Raw genomic sequence first — 22398 nt, 5'->3', positions numbered from 1 at the left:
CTCCTTCCTCAGCCTCCCAAAGTGTTGGGAGTCACGGTGGGAGTCCCCGTGCCTGGCCTAAGTTTCTTCTGAAAATTTTTCATGTCCAGAGTCCTCACTTCCACCCTGTGTGTGTGCTGGGGGCATGAGAGAGAGACTGGGGGGATCTCTGAACATGCGTCCCCTGAGATGCAGAATCAGGCTGGGGGGGGATGTGGGAAGTTGGGGGTGGGGGCTGTGGCTTCATCCTCACTCGCTGTGTTTCCCCCCAGGTGGCTCCATCTGGGCCGCATCTCCAGGACTCCTGGCCTGGCCTTCTCTTTGGACCTCGGGTGACCTTGGACTCTGGCCGCAGTAACTTAGCGGGCAGACTCTGGTGGTTTTCTAGCCCCCTGGGTGACTCCCTGAAGATCTCATCCTCCTCACCTGTTGGGGTGGAGCCTCCCATGGATAGGAGCTCTTCCTGGCTGATGCTCAGTGGACGACTGGATCTGGCTCTGGAGGATGACTCCAGGGGTATGAGGGAGGCCTGGCAGCCCACTACTCCCTCCTCACCTGCTCGGGCCCTGCCTGCTGGGCCCTATTGTCTGGGTCTGGGGGCCCTTTCCTGACCCCATGTGAACTTGATTCCTCCTTGTGTTTCTGCCGGTGACCAGACAGAGCCTGGCCTGGGCCAAGGCCCCACTGACCACACTCTCCCCAAGGCTGGGTCTCAAAGGACCCTACAGGATGGGGACAGGAACATGATGGAAGTCAGGGAGGGGCTGTCAGGGAGAGGGCAGACACAGTTCCTTGGGTGCTGCTGGCTGGAGTCCTTTGTCTCCGTTTGCTCTGTGCGTATTTGTCATTTTGTGGGGCTTCCTTGGTGGGGCTTTTCCATGCTTTTCCTCTCCCTGATGGTTACAAAGAGGAGACAGTCAGGATCTGGGAGGAGCTGGAGCCTTCCCCCTATGCTGTTGAACTCTGGGAGGGGCAGCTAGAGGGACTAAGTGTGCACCATCCTGAAAAGAGAAGGTCTTTAAGAGATAAGATCTAGGCCAGGGAAATTCACTAGAAAGAGACAGGCGGCCCTGGGTTTTTTTCCTGCCATCCAAAGGGAACCAGTCTTACCCAAAGGATTGAGGGGTCACCTTAGCCCAATCTCAGGACACTCTCCTCCAATCAGATCCCTGCTTCCAGCTGCACTGCTCCTGGATTGTATTCTTGGGGAGCAGAAGGTGGCAGGACAGGCCCCACAGTCCACAATTCCAGCTCCCTCCAGAAGGGACAGTCCCAGTGTCTGCAAGAGAGCGGCTTGTGGCCTCCCTTAGGCAAGTTTAAAAGCCAGATGTCCTTTTTCCCAGAAAGGGGAGTGGTGTGTACTATTCATCGGCTTGGGCTGCCACAGCACCGTGCCACAGACTGGATGGCTTAAACATCAGGAATTTTTCTCCCAGTTCTGGAGGCTGGAAAGTCCATATCAAGGTGTTAGAGTTGGTTTCTGGTGAGGCCTCTCTCTTTGGCTTGCAGGTGGCACCTTCTTGCTATGTCCTCACATGGCCTTTTCTTTGTGGAAAGGGACAGAGAGCATGAGCAAGCTCCAGTGTCTCCTCCTCTTCTTATAAAGACATTAATACCATCAAATTAGGGCTCAACCCTAGGGACTCATTTAACCTTAACCCCTTAAAAGTCCCATCTCCAAAAACAGTCACATTGTAGGCTAATGCTTCAACATATGCATTTGGGGGAGGGGACTCCGTTCAGTCCTTAGCAGGGTGGTCACCACAAACATGGAAAGCCAGAGCCATCTCCCCTTCAGAATTCCCGCCCCTCACCCCAGAGATGGGGAAGAGGAACAGAGGTATGGGAAGCAGACACTGAGAGTGGCAGGTACCATGCTGGGGTGGCTCGGAGTGCTTCGGAGGACATATGGAACTGGCTGGGCTCAGTGTGGGGAGGCGGAGCCCCTGGGAGAGCCGTGTCCTGAGAAGGGCCTGGGCTACAACCCTGGGCAAGTTACTTCACCTCTGAGCCTCCCCTGCTCTGTGAAATGGAAGGCATGTGCCCGCCTGTCAGGTGCAGGGAGGATTCAGTGAGGTCGTGTGCCTAGCACTGTGCCTGACTCCCAGCAGATATTCAGTAAATGCTCCTATCCATCTGGGAGTATAGACTTAGGGTTTAGCTATTTTTTTTTTTTTTTTGGCCCTCTGGACTTCAAAACTCAGCATCTTCTGATCCAGAGGCATTTCTGATTAGCCTTTCCCTACCTATTTTCCTAATATCACTCTTTAATCAGCTTGGGGAGGTGCCAGCATTTCATGGCCTCCATAGTAACTCAGAATGCTTCCTGGAGTATCTGAATTCTCCTCTCTCATCAGCACTGAGCACCTACTTTGGGCCCTTTCCCGTGCTAGCCATTTGGGGGAAACATAGGTGAAGAGTGCCAGGGTTCGAACCTTTAGGATTTCACAGCCATGCTGGATGGGATAAAACCAGCTCACATGGAGAATCAGAGACTGGGACAGTGCCATGAAACTGTCTATTAAGGCACAAGTTCTGAGTGCTTGGGAAGTGCGAGACAGACCCCACAGAGGGCTGCTGCAGTCTGGAACAGCTTCCTAGCAAGCTGTACCAACCAGAGCCTTGAAGGATGAGAAAGATCTGCCTGAGATGAGACCCGACCCTCTAAATTCCCAAAGTAAGTTCTAGGAAATGTCATCATTGCTCCTTTAAAAAAAAAAAAAAAAAAAAGAAAGGCAGGTTCAAATTCAAATTCTGCTGCAAAATTTCAAACACTCAGGGACAGGGCATAGGATGAAGTGTTCCTTGACTTTTTGGCCATAGAATCCATTTCTCATGGAACATCGTTTAGAACTGTGGGAGATGCTAGGCCGGGGTTTCTATGGGAAAAGTACAGCAGTGATAGAAGATGGCATAATTAGGGTACAGTTAGGTGCTTTGTGGCATGGGCTGTAAAGGAAGCCGACTGGGAGGGTGTGGGGAGTCTCAATTTGGTTCCAGGAGCCAGGCCAGCTTGATGCAGTTTTTTTTTGTTTTTTGTTATTGTTTTTTTTTTTTTTTTAGAGGGGGAGGGCAGGCCAATAGTTGGAGCAACTAGAGGCCTGACAGTCGGTGATGGAAGAGATGCCTACTGAGCATGGATGTCAGATATTTTGCGGAGAGATGCTGGTGTGCGTGTGTCTATGCCAGAGTGTAACAGGATCCAGCCCTCTGGGGAGGGGCTGACCAGAACTAGGCAGGGGGTTTCTAGCCAGGACAAGTCGGGTCCATTTTCAAGGGAGCTGAAATATTTGCAGGGGGTGCTCTGAGACCCACAGCCAATAAATAGGGAAGCGACATGCTTTTGAGCAGGGTCCATGTGGTTAGGGTTGATTTTGATGGGGCTGAGTGGCTTAGAGGTAGACCCCCTGCCCTGGTCAGGCCCCACTCCCTGGCTGGTGGGGGCGGGAGGCCTCTGGAGCTGCAGCTGGAGGGGCCGGGGCAATGTTGCATGGTGTGATTAACCTACTAACCCAGGGCTCAGCCGGGACGCTGTGGCGTGTGGCGAGGTGCCTGGCCTTCTGCCAACCAACTAACCCACTAACCAGGCCCGAGCATGCCCTACTAACCACCCCCCCGCAGCCAGATCCTACTAACCATGCAGCTCATGGGCCTTTCAAGGGGCTGGGATATGGGGGCAGCCAAGGCTCCAGAAGGCTCTGCCTATGGGCTGGGATCTTTGTGCAGACCCACGTTCCAGGACAGGGAATGCAAATAAGACTCACCAACTCTGCCACTTCCTGTTGGGTGACTTTGAGTAAGTCACCTCACTTCTCTCAACCTCAGTTTCCTCAGTGGTAGAATGCGAGTTCTGATACCTCACAGGTTGCAGTGAGGATTCCCGTGAATATAAGGATCTTGGCACATGGCAGATACTTTTTTAAAAAAATGTATGAGGGTGGAGGAAGGCCCCCAAACCTGGTTGAACACGTCTGCTGCCTAGGCCCTGGCCTCTCTGGGTGTTCTGCACACAGATCCTTCTGCCTGGGGCAAGACACTTGCTTTGAATCCCTGACTGTCACTTCCCCACATTCTTCCTCCCTCTCAGCTTTCTTTTCTGTAGGCAACTCTTTTGTTCGATTACTAACCCGTCTAACCCCGGGGTACCTCAACTGCACCCCGATCATCCCTTAACAAACTAACGGACCTGCGTGCGTTCTTCCTTTTCTCCTAGCGACTCCTGTGTGTGTCTGCTGAGGTGCCCTGTCCGCTGGTGCTGTGCTCTGACTTACTAACCCAGCCCCTACTAACCCTGTTTTCTCTTCTTACTAACCCCAGCCCTGCCGAGCTCTGGGCTCCCCCCGGGGGCTGGTCCCCCTCCTTTTGGCAAGCAGATGACTTGGGACTACTGGCCCTGTATACAGATGTCCCACTTTGCTGCCCCATATTGGCTGTTTGTAAGATCAGAGTCCACTGGGCCAGGTCTAAGGCAGGGGATGGCCCTATTAACAAGACTCAGAGGAGGAGGAGGTGGTCCTGTGGATGGGGGAGGCTGCACTCTGAGTATGACATCTCTCCTCTGTGCAGAAGTCTGGTTGCCACTGGGAGTAGGTGGGACCAGGGAAACCTCTGGGACGTGAGTGTGGAGGCCTGTGGGTCTAGACACTAGACTGTGGAGCTTTGAGCTTTTGTGTCCTTCTCTGGAAGGAAGCTCGGGAAGAATCTTCTCCATTGTTAAGTGACAGGGATAGAAGCTGTCCTGCACAGGAAGAGGGGGGCGTGTCCCACGAGGAAGGCAGGAGGGGGCGTGCCCGTCACCGGAAATTAGCAGAGGGGCGTGTCCCACACCGGAATTCAGAAAGCGGAGCCTTTCTTACACCTGAAGTCAATGAAGCGGGTCTTTCCCACGCTAGAAACCACTGAGTGGAGTATTTAGTACACAGGAAGTAGGTCAGAGGAACACTTCCCATGTTTGAAAGCCGAGAAGAGGGACATTTCTGACACCGGAAGTCAGTGAGAGGACTCTTTCCCACACAGGAAGTCAGCTAGAGAGGCCTCTTCCATCTCTGGAGCTGAGAGAGGCGGGTTTCCCCCACCGGAAGTAGACGTGGGGCCGTGACCGGAAGTCATTGGGAAAGATCCATTCCACGCACGGAAGGTAGAGGGCGTTAGTTGTCCTGTTGAAAAGGAGGGTTGGGAAGGGGAAGCAACTTTACCCCGGGCTCGGAGTTTGCAGGAGAGAGAAGTGGGGAGCAAGAAATGAACTTCTGGGGCTCACAGGGTTCCTGTAGCTGCTCAGGCCTGCCAGGAATGCATCCCTGGCTTTCTGTTCCCACCCACGTCCCTGCCTCAGCCAGCCTCCCCCAGAGCCCGCCAGCCGCTAAGCCAGGGCCACACCTGGGGGTGATTTCATGCCTCACCTCCAGTAGGCACCTTGGTTTCTTTGGGTTAATCTCTGGCTCCCTTGCACTAACTCTTGCTGTCACCCAGCTAATCCCTGCCTCACCCTGACTGCCCCAGGGGCTGACCACTAACAACCAACCTGGTGTGTCTGGGGGCTCCAGGCTCCTGGCCTGGCCCTGACCGGCTCTTAATTAACCTTTCCTTCACCTTTACTAACTCCTGCCTTCCTGGTCTGTTCCTTTCAGCAGAAACTAATGGCTTGTGGATTTCTTTCTGACTAACAACAGGTCTAACATTCCTTGTTACTGTTAATTAACAGCTTGGATGTCGGCATGGCTGGAAAGGGGCTAACACCGGTTTGAACTTGACTAGCACAGGGAAAAGTGTAGATAATTTTAAACGTGGTGGCTGCTCTGAGTCAGAGCAATCAGAAGTCGGTAAAGATGGTAGTTTTCTAAGGGAGGTGCCAGGGCTCAAGTATGGACCAGGCCTGATGGAGCAAATGGTACCCACCAAGTTGGAGTCAGAAGTATAGCCAGTCTTGCAAGGTTTTGGCCATTGGACGTGTCTTTACTCCTCGTGATCTGCATTTGGTTTCAGTTCTTTAAACACTATAGCCTTATAGCTCCAATAGTTTGCACAAGTAGATGCAGCTCTTATAAACCTTAAAATACCTGTCTGGTGTCTACAGAGCATATGCCATTTTGTATAGAGTCACCCGTCCCCAGGCCAGGGCCTAGAGTCTTCGTTTGGGGACGTTGTGTTTTGGAAGCTCTAGGACATAAAGCGTTAGATCAGAGTATTCAGAAGGGTTATAATTCCATCAGTCATTTACATGTTAGTAGTATAAACTGTCTGAGCTTCCTCTTCTAACTTTTAGCTCTTCTAGCATAAACTCTTCTGTGCAATTTAGCTGCACCGAGGAAACGGGAGTTTTTCTGGAAGGGACTTTTGATCTCTTTAGACTGAGGGAACGTCCTTTGGGAGTAGAAGGGCAGGGAGCATAAGCCAGGGATTCCAGGTGCAGGTAAGAGGTGGCACTAGGTCAAGGTTTTGCTGGCTCAGTCTGGAAGTCAGAGTCTGTGGGAGAAGACAGCTCAAGGCAGGGCCTGGAGGATTGGATCAATTTAGGGATAGGTCAAAGGCTGGCTTGGAGGCCTTACAGGCAGGTTGCTTGGGTCATTGAATCCTAGTCCCGTGCTGAGGGCCCTTTTCTCTGGTAACTGTGGACTCAGAGCTAACCGATTGTAGTTGGCAGTAAGGGCCGAAGGGTGATCCAGAGGCTTGAGCTGCAGAGGGCACAAGAGAGAAAAGATGTCTTAGGAAGAGCTCTGAGAAGATGCCTTGGCTGCTGGCAGGGACCTTGGATGGGGTAGAGTCTACACCCAGGAAGTGCCTGCCTGCCACCCTCTAGTGGCTGCCTTACCCCATTTCACTCAAAGCAGGAAGCTCAGAAACACCTCCTATTCCTGAAACTCCTCTTTGTTTAACTGCAAAGATTTGATGCTGCTAAGGACCTACTATGTGTCAGGCACTGCTCTGGGCGCTGGGACCTGCACCTGGGCTTTTTCATCATTGTGCTTTTAGATCCTAGTGGGAGAGTTGGTGAAGTAGATAGTGATTCAGTGAGATGGTGTTATGATGGGTCAGGGGACTTGGGAACACGCAGGAGACAGACAACATTGATGTGCACCTACTCTATGCCAGTCATGTGCCAGGCATTGGGGATGTAGTGGTAGTTAAACACCATTTGGTCTTTAGGAGCTTTAATTCTAGTGTGTTGGGTGGGTACAGGGGGGTGGAATGGGGACAGAGAGACACCTAATCTACCCTGGGGTGGCTTTCTGGAGAGGCCTCTAAGCTGAGCTCTGGCTGGGTAGAGTGTGGGTGGGGTTGAGTTCCAGGCAGTGAGAGTGGTGGACACCAGTTTCTGGGGATCAGAGAGGATCCAAAGAGGTTCTGGAAGGTTCATGTGGAATGTAGCAAGAGATAGGGGAAATGTGCATGGTTCCGGGTCTGGTTGCCAAGGAGTTTAGATTTTAACCTTAGGCCTTGGGGAGCCATGGATATGATCTGAGAAAGGGAGATAGTGGATTTGAGTTTTAGGATGGCCATTTGGCTTTTCCAGCCCAGGTAGAACTCAGAAGAGTTTGCAATGGGGTCTGGCCACATTTTAGCAGAACTGGCCACAACTGAGCAGGACTTTTTGAAACTAGGAAGACCCTTTGGTCCACCTTTTGATGAACAGAATCCGTACATGCCTACCCCGTTGGAGGTAGCTCTGCACTGACTGGAAAGTAAAGGGGACCAAGGCGACAGTAAAGGCTCGGAAGGGGAGCAATCTTGAAAACATGTCATCCCATGGTGGTGGGAAGCCCCTGGAGAAAAGACCAGGGGAAACACAGTCATAGGCTGCAAGTCCACAAGAGAATTCCGCTGGGGAGGGAGCCCATTTGTCATGCATGACTGCAAGGGGGGAGATACAAGTGTGGAGTAAGCTTGCAAGAGGCTGATCCTGGTCCCAGAGAGGGAAAAATATGCTTTGGTGGGTAATGAACCTTTTGTTCCCAGAGGCAGAAAGATTGGGACTAGGCCAACGTAGAGATTGGCGATGGTTGTGAGATTCGAGGAGGGTGTGTGTGCGTGCGTGCATGTGTGTGTGCATCTTGACAATATTAGAGGAGGCTGAGCCCAAGCAGGCACATTCTCTTCAACCCCTCCCTCATTCAGTCTGCTCTTGAGTCTACTGAACATCAAGCTTGCTATGAGCAGGATCTTAGAGCTGAGGAATTGGCCTCCAAATCTGAACAGGTGTCATAATCCTTTCTTAATAGGTTGTGCTGTGGACCCAATGTGAGGGCTATGCTGGCGTACATGGTGACATATTGAGCTGGGGGATGCTCTCAGGGTGGGGGACTGCTTCCATCCCAACAAAGGCTCTCTTGAGAGTCTATCCAGGGACCCATTGTTTTACTTTAACAGACCAGAAAAGATGTTTGTTTTCCATGTCATTACTTCCAGGGGATGCTGAATGTGTGGGCAGAAGTTTCTCTGTAGATTAAAAATCAGATTTTTACTTGGATTCAGCAAAGGAGTGTCACCTGGATTTTTGTTTTCACCCATGAATGTAGCTGCTTCTGTGTAAAATACCATAAAATACCATTTTGTTATTAAAACTCAATTCACACTGGAAACATGACTGTAGCGTATGAAGCAGAAGGGACGTGCTATTTAGGGGAGAGGGGCAGTCAGTCGTGTTTTCAAGGAGCAGGGGTGGGCTCTCTCAGGGAGTCAGCCTTTCCTCAAGAGTGACCCTGGAAGTCAATATAATGGGATATTTTATTTTTTAATTTTGGTGAAATAATCACAACATAAAACTTAACCACCATAATAATTTTTAAGTGAATATCTTAGTGGTATTAAGTACATTCACATTGTTGTGCAACCGTTATCACCATTGGTACTTATTTTTCTTTTCTTTTGTTTAGAGATGAGGTCTTATTATGTTGCCCAGGCTGGCTTTGATCTCCTGGTCTCAAGCAATCTTCTTGCTTCAGCCTCTTGAGTAGCTGGGACTGCAGGCTTGCACCACCGTGCCTGGTGGCATTTTTAAAAAATAACCCTTCTTTGTGCCTAGGGCAGTGCTCTGAGAAATCCAGGTTTTCATTGCTAGGGATCTTATATTTCACTGGGGAGGCAAAGAGTTCCTTGGTGACAGAGAAAAAGATAGAGTTTAGTGTGTGGTCAAGAAGGACTGGCAAATATAAGCCACACACATTGCCGCTCTTCCCTTCAGTATCCTTGACAGACATTGCAAGTTGATTGCCTATCTCTCTTTGGGAACTTGGGTGCATTTTCAGGCTCTTTCTCAGAATAGTGTTCTGGGCAGCCAGGTTTTAAAAGAACTTTGGAGTCAGTCTTAGGATTGAGACTACTGATAAACATCGGTTTGGATCCCAGCTTTGCCACACACCTGTTGTGAGATCTTGGGGATGATTCTCCTCCCCTGAGCCTCCATCTGCTCTGTAGAATGGGGAGACCACTCCCACCTCATAGGGCCATTGTGAAGGTTCCCAAGGGTTCTTGCAGAGCTGAGACAGGGCTTGATGCCCTGCAAGTGTTCCCTGAAACCTCATTCTGTGTTATCACCAGATGATGGCATTGGGGGCCAGAGGTGCACTGTTGGAAAGGAGGTCAGGGGGAGGTGAGGTGAGGGTGGGGGCAGTAAGGGATGGCTTTCTGGAAGAATCGAAACTTGAGGAGAGCCTTGAAGGATAGGGAATAGTCAATCAATTAGGAGAAAATAGCGATGGTGGTGCAGGGCATTTTGGAGTGGCTCCTCCAAGGTTCACTGGACTGGTTCGGTAGGAGATGAGAATATTGATAGGATATTGGGGCGGGGCAGGGTGGACACTCCAGAGGAGGTTACAGACTGAGCTAAGAAGTGGAGGCTGGTCTGTGCAGCAGTGTTCAAGGCATGGTAATAAGCGTTGGGAATCTCCCATGGTTGGCAGAACTTGTGAGCCCCCCTGCCCTCAAAAGACTACAAGACCCCTAACAAGAAGAGAGCTTCCTCCCAGTCCTCCTTTCTCTTCCTCCTCTCCCTCCCTCTATTCACCCAGCAGCTGTTTACTGAGTCCTTCTTGTACAGTGGGCACTGCCCTAGCCTCTGGGATGCCTGGTTGCTGGCCTTTCTCTTACCGTTGCACCTATTTGTTCTCTCCTGGGTACCTACCTTTGCACTGGCTGTTCCCGTCACCTGGAATGTATGTCCCTCTGCTTTTCACATGGCGGACTTTTTGGTGGCTCTCAGCTGAACATCATTTGTGCATAGAGGCCTCCCCTGACCACCCTGTCCACAGCACTGTATCACTGCAGTTCTCAACATTTTGACTTCAGGCTCCTTTACATTCTTGCCATATGACACACAGTGCTAGCTGATCGCCTACCTATCTTTGGGAACTTGGGTGCATTTTCAGCCTTTTTCTCAGAGAAGTGTTCTGGGCAGCCAGGGCCAGTTGCAGGTGTTTTTTAAAAAGGCATTGTGGATACTGACCACTCGCAAGCCTCACCTGGCCCTTGTTTCATTCATTCAGCAAATTTTTTGTTTGTTTGTTTTTTTGAGATGGAGTCTGACTCTGTCGCCCAGGCTGGAGTGCAGTGGCGCCATCTCAGCTCACTGCAAGCTCCGCCTCCCGGGTTTACGCCATTCTCCTGCCTCAGGCTCCTGAGTAGCTGGGACTACAGGCGCCCGCCACCACTACTGGCTAATTTTTTGTATTTTTAGTAGAGACGGGGTTTCACCGTGTTAGCCAGGATGGTCTCGATCTCCTGACCTCGTGATCCGCCCGCCTTGGCCTCCCAAAGTGCTGGGATTACAGGCGTGAGCCACCGTGCCTGGCCTCAAAATGTTGTTGAGTCCTACTGTGTGCCAAATACAATGCTGGGTGCCCAGGGCACAGCAGACAGGCATCACCCCTGCAGAGTGCACAGCCCAGGAGAGGCAGTGAGTGAAAACTAGATTTGGATGGGGGACAGGAACAGGAAAAGGAAACTATTGTAGGGAGACTCTGCCATGTTGTAAATTAAAACAGAGACGTTTTAAAAAGACTTGTTTATTAATTCATGGAAAAATCACAATAACAATAATAAACCCATTGCATATTAACAAAAATAACACATGCTTTATTACGAATAACCGTATTTTCCAAAACAAAATAAATTTAGTGAGAAGACAGCATTATTTTACTTTCTTTGGGTAAATCTCTTTAATGTCTGGCTTAATAGAAGACAGATTGTGTTGCATTCTGATATCTGCTTCTGCATTCAGTCTGTTGCATATCAATGTCGTGTAGCTCCAGGAAGGGAGTCCAGTCGGCTTTGTAGGTGCTCCGTGGCCCAAGCTGTAGTTCATAAGAGTGACCAGGAGATGGCGGTGTTGCACCAAGCCCCCGCTGCTTATTCTGCGAAACTCAGTTCCTCTCAGGGCATTTGGGGCTGGATGCTCTACGGGATACTCTGGAAATCACAGAGTTTTAGGGCATTGAGTAGGACTTGGCATGGGTGGGACAAGGATAGGGACTGGAGAGAATGCAACTGAGGACAGAAACTCTGGAAAAGCACCCTTCATTTTTGCCGAGGGCTCCTTTTCTTCTTTTCTTTTCCTCTCTCCCTCCTCCTTTCCTGCTTTTCTTTTCTTTCCTTTTTTTTTTCTCGGAGTCTCACTCTGTCGCCAGGCTAGAGTGCAGTGGCGCGATCTTGGCTTACTGCAGCTTCTGCCTCCTGGGTTCAAGCGATTCTCTTGCCTCAGCCTCCTGAGTAGCAGGGGTTACAGGCACCTGCCACCGCACCTGGCTATATATTTTTAGTAGAGACGGGGTTTCACCATCTTGGTCAGGATGGTCTTGAACTCCTGACCTTGTGATCCACCCACCTAGGCCTCCCAAAGTGCTGGGAGTGAGCCACCATGCCCGACCGAGGGCTCATTTTCTTAACAGAGGCCAAACCAAGTGACTTCCCCTCTCTAAGCCTCAGCTTACTCCTCCACAAAATGGGCAAATTACGACTTTGGCTTCCATTCCACCCTGCCACTCTCGGCAAGGGTCACTATTTTGATAACACTGGCATTTTCAGCAATGCAGGATCCCCCAGCCATCTCCCCCTGAGGCCTAGAGTATTCCAAGAACTCGCTGATGCTGTGAGCTCTTCCTGCAGGCAAAACCGTTCCTTCTTTTTCCACCTCCAAACACACCTTCATTCACCGGGATTGACTTAATGTGGCTGGTACTGTTTTCTGCGTGCTTGCTTCATGCAGGCTCTGTGCTGAATGGTTTGGACACATTGATGCGTGAAGTGCTCAGAAATAGTTTGCGAGTTTCATTACCACCCTCGCTTTATAGGAGGAGACACTGAAGCTAAGAGGGGTGAAGAAACTCACCCAAAGACACACTGTTGGAGGATGGACAAACCTGGATTCGAGGTGGTCCCCACACCCATGGGGCTGCATCACCCCAAAATGCTGACTCCATCTTGTCGGATCAAACCCAGTTACTCTCTTTCTGTGCTGGTTTCTCTCTCCTGTCACTCCTTCTCCCTACAGGGTGTTCATTGCCCTCGGGGATCAGAGCACAGTTTGTGATTTCGTATTTATTTGCTCATTTATTACTCCCCTGACTGTGAGCACCACAAGGGCAGGGGCGATGCCTGCCTGCTTCACAGCTGTACCCTGGGTAGCCAGTACTGCACTTGGCACAAAGTCGGGAGTCTGCAACATTTTATTGAATGAATGAAACAAGAGCCAGTTGGGCTTTTCTAGTGGGTGGTGTCCAGGCAAATTAGAGAGTAGCCAGATCCACTCCTCACTGGTTATGTGACTTAGGGCTGATGACTTCCCCTGTTTGAGCCTCAGTTTCTCCATCTGTAAAATGGGAATAACTGTGTCCCCTTCTTTTTCTTTTTTTCTTTTTTGAGATGGAGTTTCACTCTGTTGTCCAGGCTGGAGTGCAATGGCATGATCTTGGCTTACCACAACCTCCGTCTCCTGGTTTCAAGCAATTCTCCTGCCTCAGCTTCCTGAGTAGCTGGGATTACAGGCGTGTGCCACCACGCCCAGCTAATTTTGTATTTTTAGTAGAGATAGGGTTTCTCCATGTTGGTCAGGCTGGTCTTGAACTCCCAATCTCAGGTGATCCCCCCACCTCGTCCTCCCAAAGTGCTGGGATTACAGGTGTGAGCCACCACGCCTGGCCCAACTGTGTCCCTTTCAATGAAGCTACCAGGATTTGACAAGAGAGCATATGCAAAGTGTCCACATGTAATGGGCTCTCAATTGCTATTTCATGTGTTGAAGGTTTCTCTTGGCCTTGGGCGGGTATGACCACCAACAGGGTCGGGGGAAGGCAGAGTGGCCTGAGGGTTAGACGGGGGAGCAACCGGACCAAGTCATGGAACAAGCTGGCCAGCAGCTCTGGCCTCTTTATACTCTGAGCCTGCCTGGGGTGAGCACCCAAGAAGCCACAGTCATAGTGGCCCAGTCCCTACAGTCATCTCTTGCCTGGCCCATGGCCTATACACAGATCCTCCCCTGCAAAGCACCCACAACAGGGGCAGAGCCATGTAGCCAGGGGGACGGAGACCCCTGTGGGGAGCTGGTGCTGTTCTGCCTGAAACACTAGCGGTTTCCTAATCTTTACTCAAGAGGCCTCTCCTGTGTGAAGGAGGCTTCCTCTCAGAGGAAAGCTCTGGAATGTAAGGAATGTGCCAGAGCCTCCAGCCCAGGCCCCAGGAAAGAGAACGTCTTGGAGGCACAGGGCTGAGGGGGCATTTTCCCAGCCATCTCAGGGACGCCAGGCCACCTGGGAGCTCATACCAGACATCACCTTCTGGCACTGGGGTCAGGCCTCAACCGCCTTGACGCGTTCCCAGGTTCTCAGGCTGGAGTGATGGAGGCCCCGTGGACTCTCACGGGCTTTGATTTCAGCCTCTCGCCCAGCACCTGTACCCTTGGATCCAGGACCAGACCCTGTGCCGGGCACTGAAGTACAGAGAAAAATGAAGCTGGCTCTTGTTTGAGCCAACTGGAGGTGGTACAGATCCAGTGTCAAGTCTGGACTCCCATACTGTGTCACCTTGGACTAGTCACGTCAGTTGTCTGAGCCTCTGTATCACCCCTTTCACAAGGGTGAAAGATCCCCATGTTCCCAGTGCCATAAACAGAAATTATTATTGTTACAAAAATGGCTAACGATATCTCCCATCCCACACACGCCTCTAATAATGTGACTTTGACTGTTCTCCCCTTGAATCTGGGTGGGTTTGTGACTTTGGTGGAAGCGATGCTAAGTGACTTCCAAAGTGACTAAGTGACTTCCAAAGCTAGCTCATAAAATGAGGGAGGAGAGTACTCACTCTTGGAACCCAGCCGCCATGGTGTGAGGAAACCCAAGCAGCTTGAAGAGGCTCACATGGAGAGGAACCAAGACTCTCACCCATGGCCTTGGCTGAGCTCCTGGCAATCCTATGGGGGAATCATTTTGAAGGTGGGTCATCCAGCTCTAGTTGAGTCACTGCAGTGGATACTGCATGGAGCAGAGACAAACTGTCCGTACCAAGCCATGCTCCATTTGCAGGTTCCTGAGCAAAATGATGGCAATTTTAAGCCTCTAGGTCTTGGAGAGGTTCATTATGCAGCAATAAACAAGGATATAGTTCCTTTGAAGAAACAACTTTGCTTCTGTCTCAGCTGAACTCAGGATCTTTTTTCCCCAAATCCTAGTCCCTTCCAGCATTTTCCATCTCAGGAAAGAGCCCCACTCTCTCTGGTTGCTTGAAAAAGAAACCTGACCGTCATCTTTCTTTCCTTCCTCAATCTGTGTCACAGCCATTGTCCAAGTCCTGTCATCTTACCTCCTAAATCTCTCTCTCTTTCTTTCTTTTTTTACTTTTGAGACGGGAGTTTCACTCTGTCGCCCAGGCACTCACCGCTGGAGTGCGGTGGCGCCATCTCGGCTCACTGCAATCTCCGCCCCCCAGGTTCAACCGATTCTCCTGCCTCCCACCACCGTGCCTGGCTAATTTTTGTGTTTTTAGTAGAGACAGTGTTTCACCATGTTGGCCGGGCTTGTCTCGAACTCCGGACCTCAAGTGATCTGTCTGCCTCAGCCTCCTAAAGTGCTGAGATTACAGGCATGAGCCACCACGTCTGGCCCTAAATATCTCTTCTCACTTTATTCTATCCCCCTGACGTTGCCCTAGTCCAAACCACCAGCCTTCTGTTCTGGACAGCTGTGGCAACTTTCTCACTAGCCTCGCAGTTTCATAGGGAGAACGGGAATCTTGATATACGAATGATGTACAGAATAAGATACATCATCGGGGTTCAGTTTCATCCACCTCCAGTGCTGTGTCTCTGAGCCCTTCATTTGTCTTTCCCTGGACTGTTCCCTGTTTTCCCCACATGAGGCCAGGAGAAGACCCCTGTGGTCACTACATCCTGTCTATGCATAACACCCTCCTTGACTAAGCCTGAGTGAGTTTGCTCACTGCTTTGGTCTCTGGGCAAGTGGTCCTGTTTGCTAATTATTTTCCCCTATCTAGACTTTAGATTTGGATTCAGTAGTAGATCAGATATGCATAGGCCACTGTCCATGTGCCAGGCACTGTGCTAGGCACCTAGAATAGTGAGAAGAAACTAAATATCTCTTCTCATGGAATTCTCAGTCCAGTGGGGGAGACAGACATTCAACATGGAAACAAGAACGTTAAATCCTTTCTGCCACTGTTTATTGCTGTGAAAAGAAGTACGGCGGGACAGTGGGACAGGGTGGCCCGGGTGGAGTGGAGGATGGGCAAGATCAGGTGTTGGTCAAGGAGGGCCTCTCAGAGGAGGTGGCATTTGAACTGTTAAGATGGAGTCAGCCATGTGACATTAGGAGAAAGTGTCAGCAGGGGGAACAGCAGGGGCAAAGGCACTGAGGTGGGGATGAGCTTGCCATGCTGAAGGGACAGAGGTGAGGCCAGAGCACAAGAGGCTGGGGGGATGTAATGTTGAAGGGGCAAGCCGGGGTTGGATAATCCCGAGCCGCAATAAGGAATCTGTTTTTTTTTTTTTTTTTTTTTTTGAGACAGAGTCTCGCTCTGTCACCCAGGCTGGAGTGCAGTGGCCGGATCTCAGCTCACTGCAAGCTCCGCCTCCCGGGTTCACGCCATTCTCCTGCCTCAGCCTCCCGAGTAGCTGGGACTACAGGCGCCTGCGACCTCGCCCGGCTAAGTTTTTGTATTTTTAGTAGAGACGAGGTTTCACTGTGTTAGCCAGGATGGTCTCGATCTCCTGACCTCGTGATCCGCCCGTCTCGGCCTCCCAAAGTGCTGGGATTACAGGCTTGAGCCACCGCGCCCGGCAAGGAATCTGTTTTGACTCTAAGCATATTTGGAAGCCATCGGAGGGTTTTGTACTGCAGAGTGACACCTCTGATTTATGCTGTAAACACTGGCTTCCAGCTGCTGGGTGCAGAATAGATTGGAGGGGGACGGGGGAGCAGGAAGCCTGGGGCAGAGGCTGTGGAGGAGTCCAGGTGAGAAATGCATTTATCAAAGACACCATCTACACAGGTGGTGTGGGGCTGAGGCTCCTCTGTCTCCACTGTGGCCCTGCTACCCTGTGCCCATGACTTCCGGACACTTCTGTCTGTTATTCGTTAAAAGGCAGTCCTTCCTTAATTCTGAAGTGAGGATCTACCTTCACAGACTCACTTCAGCATCCTGAAAGTCTTTCAGAAGCCCAGCCTGACTGCCTGAGTGAGGCCTTCCCAGCACTGTGTTAAAAACTGGGATTGAACCATTTGTTCAGACCCTCCAATCCTAACTGTGCCCTAGCTCCCCCACAACTCCATCCTTTTCAGAAGGGCTGTCCCCACAAATAAGGTGGCAGCAACACCGTAGTGTGTTGACATTGGACTTGTGTTCTTCCCTAGATGTACCAGGGCTGAATGACCTATGGCAAGTCATTTTACCCGGTTTTCCCATCTCTGCCACCTTCACCACCTCTCCATATTGGTTCAACAAATGATGGCTCTCACCTGTAATCTCAGCACTTTGGGAGGTTGAGGTGGGAGGATCGCTTGAGGACAGGAGTTCAAGACCGGCCTGGGCAACACAGTGAGACCCTGTCTCTACAAAATAAAAAAATTAGCTAGGCATAGTGATGCACACCTGTGGTCCCAGCTACTCAGGAGGCTGAGGCAGGAAGATCGCTTGAGCCCAGGAGTTCGAGGCTGCAGTGAGCTATGATCATGCTACTGATTCCAACCCGGGTGAGTGAGTGAGACCCTGTCTCTTTAAAAAAAAAATAACCAGTAAAGGGTTTGTGCGTGGTGAAGTGCCACTTGGAATTGAGAAAGCAGCCAGGTTGCTAGTACCTTGAAAGAGAGAGACAGGCACCCCTTCTCTCCCTGGTGGGGCAGAGAACACTGCTGTGCACACCATTAGTGCTCATTAAAAGTATCCTTTTATGAGGGCAAACTGTTCTTCCAGTTCACCTTGGATATTCCTGCTCAGCTTGAACCTCACCTGCTTTATGAAGACTTCCAGGTTCAGCTGACCTCACTGTCCTTGTGTCTGGCTGGACTCTGGATAAGCTTCAATCCAAACACCCAAGACACTGATTTGTAATTTTCTTTGTGTGGATCTTTCTTCCCGATCAGGCCAATGTGTCTCGAAATGAGGCCCCTCCAACCACATCACAGTTTTCAAGGTGGAACAGGTTAAAACTACAGACTCCTCTGAATCAGAATCTCAGTGTGGGTCCAGGAATCTGTGTCTTTGTTTGTTTTTGAGACAGGATCTCACTCTGTCATCCAGACTGGAGTGCAGTGGCACAATCATAGCTCACTGTAACCTTGAACTCCTGGGCACAAGGGATCTTCCTGCCTCAGCCTCTGAATAGCAGGTACTATAAGCACAGGCCAGCATTTCTGGCTATTTTTATTTTTTGTAGAGATGGGATCTTGCTATGTTGCCCAGGCTGGTCTTAAGCTCCTGTTCTCAAGCCATCCTCCTGCCTTGGCCTCGCAAAGTGCTGGGATTACAGGCATGACCATGATGTCTGGCTGAATCTGTGTTTCATCTGGCAAGTGATTCTTGGACTCACAGATATTTCAGAACCACTGCATTCCAGAGTGAGTTCCTAAGCAGAGGGATTGCATCGGATACAGCACCATATACCATGGTCCCCTGTGCAAATCTTACACTCAATAAATGTGTGTTGCTTGAATGAATGAGGTTTTAGGCAGGGATGTGGGGAAAGTCACTTTATTCCTTCTAGAATCCCCCACACTTGCTGATGGTCCCCATGTTGGAGATGAGGTCTCACCACATTTTTCTGCCACTAGGAAACTTCTCCGGTAAGAATTCCCCTACGCCCCACTGTATAATCTTCTCATTAATACACAGTATTGTAAAAGTGATCTATAATTAGATGCTAACCGAGTTTGCCGTAAAATTGGGTGGGCGAGGTCAGCGAGGTAAGCTGGGAGCCAGCTGATTGTTATGATCAATCAATAACCTATTTATTTCCCAACATTTCTATTAACCTCTGCCAGCCAATCACAGTTTCAATTTGAAAGGCTGGGGTCTGCTTTGCTGACTGGAGAAGTCTGATTGAAAGCGGGCCCCTGACACGACCCCAAGGGTGAAATCCAATTAAAATCATTTTCACTGGTAGATTAATATTTTTAGCATGTTCTACATCCTGGGATTCATCATTCCTGGCAATAACTAATGTCTTGTGACACGAGCAGGTGGATTGGCATTGCCATCAATAATAATTGTGATTAATTAGCTCATCAGGTCCTAGGATGGCTTTGGGGTGGTAGTTGGTGCAGCTTCTGCGAACTTCTCCCATCAAACCCTGGTTATGTGGATGTCTCTGGGTCATACCCATGTAACGGCCTTTTCTGAGTAGGAATGGTGTTTATCTGTCTCTGAGTCTGAAACTCTCTTGGAACTACGAGTTCCTTGAGGGCAGGTATTATTTCTCATTGCTTTCAGCAAGTCACTTATTATTTGGCACATCCAGCTCCCCGTTTCTGAAGACTGTCCTTTACTTTCTCCATCCACATAGCTACAGTAGAAGCCAGCATATTTGTGTAACATGGCCCCATTCCTGGCTGCGGTTGATTAAACTAGCGGTAGAGCTCATCTTAAGCCAAGCCAACGGCTCCGTTCTTGGATGTTGTTGATTGGACCGGGGTAAGGCCCAGCCCAAGCTGGGGCAATGAAAGCATCATGGCACCACTTGTGGACACTGTTGATTGGACAAGGGGTAGAGCCAATCTTAAGCCACACCAATGAAAACCTTATGGCTCCACCTCTGGATGTGGTTGATTGGATTTGGAGAAGGGCCCAACCCAAACTGGGCCAATGAAAGCCTCACGGCCCCACTTGTGGACACTGTTCATTGGACAAGGGGTAGAGCTCATCTTAAGCCAAGCCAATGATAGCCTCTTGGCTCTACTCCAGATGTTGTTGATTGGACTAGGAGTAGGGCCCAACCCATGCTGGGCCAATATAGATCTTCCTTAGGAATATGGAATTAGATTTAAGGGAAAGGATCCTACTGGCCAGCTTGAGTATTTAGGGGACTTGATGGCCATTGTTTGTACTGTAAACAGGGAACTAGTTATGAATGAAAGTGGTGCTGAGAGAGGAGAAAGGATGAGGGACAGGGAAAGTACATCTTAGATTTCCTGGTGCATCTCAGTTCCTGTTTCCAGGTCCCTCCTGAAACCTGACTGCATTCTAGCTCCTTGACTCTCTGAGTTATCTCTGCATTTTTATAATAATTTTTCTTCCCCCCACCTCCCATGCTTGGGTTAATCTGAATGAGTCTGTTACTTTCAACCAAAAATATACCAATGAATTTAGAACCCAAGAGATGTCTAATGTCACACTGCAGGCCAATGAAAAACTATCCTCTTTCTGCTGACTCTCAGATGCAAAACCTTTTGGGGGAAGAAAGAAACAAGGAAAAAAAAATAACTCACATTTATTGAAGGCCTACTGTGTGTTAGGTGCTTTGCAATGTCATGTATTTAATGTTTACCAGGCTGGGAGGTAGATTTTATTTTATTAGTTTACAGATGAGGAAACCGAGGCTCAGATAGGTTGGATAACTTGTCCAGAGAAGAATTGGGGATTGTGTTTAATTATTTTGGCAAATTCCGTGATTGCTGAGCACCCCATGTTGTCTCTTAAAAAGAGGTGTGCTGCTTTGCTGTAGATATCAGCATGAGACTGTTGAAAGATAATGAGGTAGCCAGTGGGGACCGTGGGAAGAAGACAACCATCAGATTGGTGGTCAGCCTCTTGAAGTCCTGTAGAGAACAGACAGAACCAAGAGCTGAGTCTTGACCAAGTCTCCCCCATCTTTAAAGACCATCTCCTTCTAGAACCCACTCATTGCTTTTGGATTGCCTCAGGACTCCCGGGACCCACCTAGACAGCCCCAGCTCCAGCTTCTGGAGACATCTCATTGGTGGGTTCTCTGTAGCCATTCCATCCTTAGGAAAAGCCAGGGCAAAACCAGGTCTTCCAACAGAGGCTCTGCAATGGAGAAATCCCAGTGGACCAAGGTGCATGATCTGCTTTGAAGCGCTCAGGGATATTTGTCTTCTCCCACTGGGCTAGTAGTGGGGAAAGGTGCACCAGGCTCCCCTTAATGTACACGTCTGGATTGAACTGAGATTCCCCCAGCAGATTTTCCAGTGAGGAGTGGATTGCAACAGGGAAATAAATATACTTATTTATATGCATGCTGAAGAGTTTCAGCAGATACCAACAGATATATTCAGGAGTCAGGAAACCTTGGGAAATTCCTATAGTCCCAAATTCTAATCTCTAGGTCAAGTTAGCTGACCATCAAAAATCAGCCTGAGAGGTCTTTTTTTTTTTTTTTTTTTTTGAGATGGAGTCTTGCTCTGTTGTCCAGGCTAGAGTGCAGTGGCGCGATCTCGGCTCACTGCAAGCTCTGCCTCCCGGGTTCACACCATTCTCCTGCCTCAGCCTCCCGAGTAGCTGGGAATACAGGCGCCCGCCACCACGCCTGGCTAATTTTTTGTATTTTTAGTAGAGACGGTGTTTCACTGTGTTAGCCGGGATGGTCTCAATCTCCTGACCTTGTGATCCGCCAGCCTCAGCCTCCCAAAGTGCTGGGATTACAGGCGTGAGCCACCGCGCCCGGCCGGGAGGTCTTTTAACACTGTGGCTTCCTGAGCCTGACTTCTGGGGATTCTGATTCCTGTGGCATATTAGTCCTTTTGAGAAACTTCAGACAGAATCCTGACAACCAGCCAGATTAGAGATTCACAAGGCACATTATCACGTTAAAGGCACTAAAAGGTCTTGCAACAAAGACACCTGTGACATTTCTTTGAACCAGTTTATCAAAGTTAAACAAACACAGGTCCCTCTTTCTCTGTTTTTTTGGTATAATACCTGTTTTTACAAGGTCTACTGCCCAGAGAGCTTACCAAATTTTCCCCTTAATAATTATACACTAGTATCACGAATCTAGTGATGTTTTTCATGCCCTTCCTACCATTTTATAGCATTGGGCTATTCTCTCCCTGAAGACAGGAATAGTATCTGTGTTATTTGCAACATCCCCCACATAGAGTCTGAGTAAATGAGTGAGTCTCTTAAAATCGTCTTTGAACAGGGGACGTGGTCCTCTGCCCACCAATAGGGACATTGATAACAGGGTAGGAGAGAGATTTAAAACAGCTGGTCATAGTAGGAAAACCTGCAGAGCCACCTTTGGTTGACAGTTGTGGATGTTGAGTGCCAGCAGTCCAGCTGCTTCTCCTCTGAGCTGTTTCTCCACTGCTCTGAGATCTGCCTCTTAACAAACTTGGTCCCCAGGTACAAGCCCTCCTGAGACATTTGGTTAAGAAGAGGAGTTTCCTATTTCTCTGCTTCTCCTCCTTTCAGCCACCAGGGGATTGAAGGGAGCAGTGCTGAGGCCATTTAAATGGGCTTCTCCGCAGAACGAACGAGCCCTTGTGTTGGAAATTGGGTTAAATTCAGCATGCATAACCATTCACAATGGCTCTTTACACCCCAGGAGCACTAAGATCCCACTAATCTTCAGTCAAAACAATTAGAGCATGAAGGGTGGTGTATTCATCCCAAAGGCACTGGGCATCTGGGAGTTAGGAAGGGGTGGGACCACCCACATTCGGGGCTTTGACTTTCCAGCCGCAATGACAAGGCCAAAAGACCCGGAGGATTCTTCTGGGTATTGCGGAAAGAGGGTCTGGTCAGAGTAAGTTGCTTCAGTCCATCCCTCTCTTTCTCCACGTGGGGGACTCTTAGCAAGTGCAAGGCACTTTAAATGCACCATGTCATTGCATCCTCACAATGGCTTTGTTACCATCATCTCCTATTACAGCTGAGGAAACCGAGGTGCACAGAGGTTAAATGATGCACTCATCAGAGCCCAGCAGCGAATAGATGGCACAGACAGAAATCAGCAAATAGATA

At 49.7% G+C, this 22398-nt stretch overlaps 1 long non-coding RNA gene across 6 annotated transcripts in view; it reads left to right on the top strand.

Annotated features, from left to right (window-relative positions):
- LOC101011575 overlaps positions 1-22398 on the top strand; it is a 70073-nt gene that overhangs the window by 11245 nt on the left and 36430 nt on the right. For 4 of the 6 annotated variants that reach the window (XR_002515345.2, XR_002515344.2, XR_002515346.2 and 1 more), the window contains exon 5: positions 252-5116. This is a non-coding gene — a long non-coding RNA (uncharacterized LOC101011575). Of the gene's footprint in view, positions 1-251; positions 8556-22398 lie in introns of those variants that run through there. The other 2 variants (XR_652741.3, XR_652740.3) reach the window with 1 other exon arrangement.

The sequence above is a fragment of the Papio anubis genome, chromosome 16 (assembly GCF_008728515.1).
Source record: "Papio anubis isolate 15944 chromosome 16, Panubis1.0, whole genome shotgun sequence".
Classification (NCBI taxonomy): domain Eukaryota; kingdom Metazoa; phylum Chordata; class Mammalia; order Primates; family Cercopithecidae; genus Papio; species Papio anubis.
This window is presented reverse-complemented; position numbering and strand designations above follow the sequence as displayed.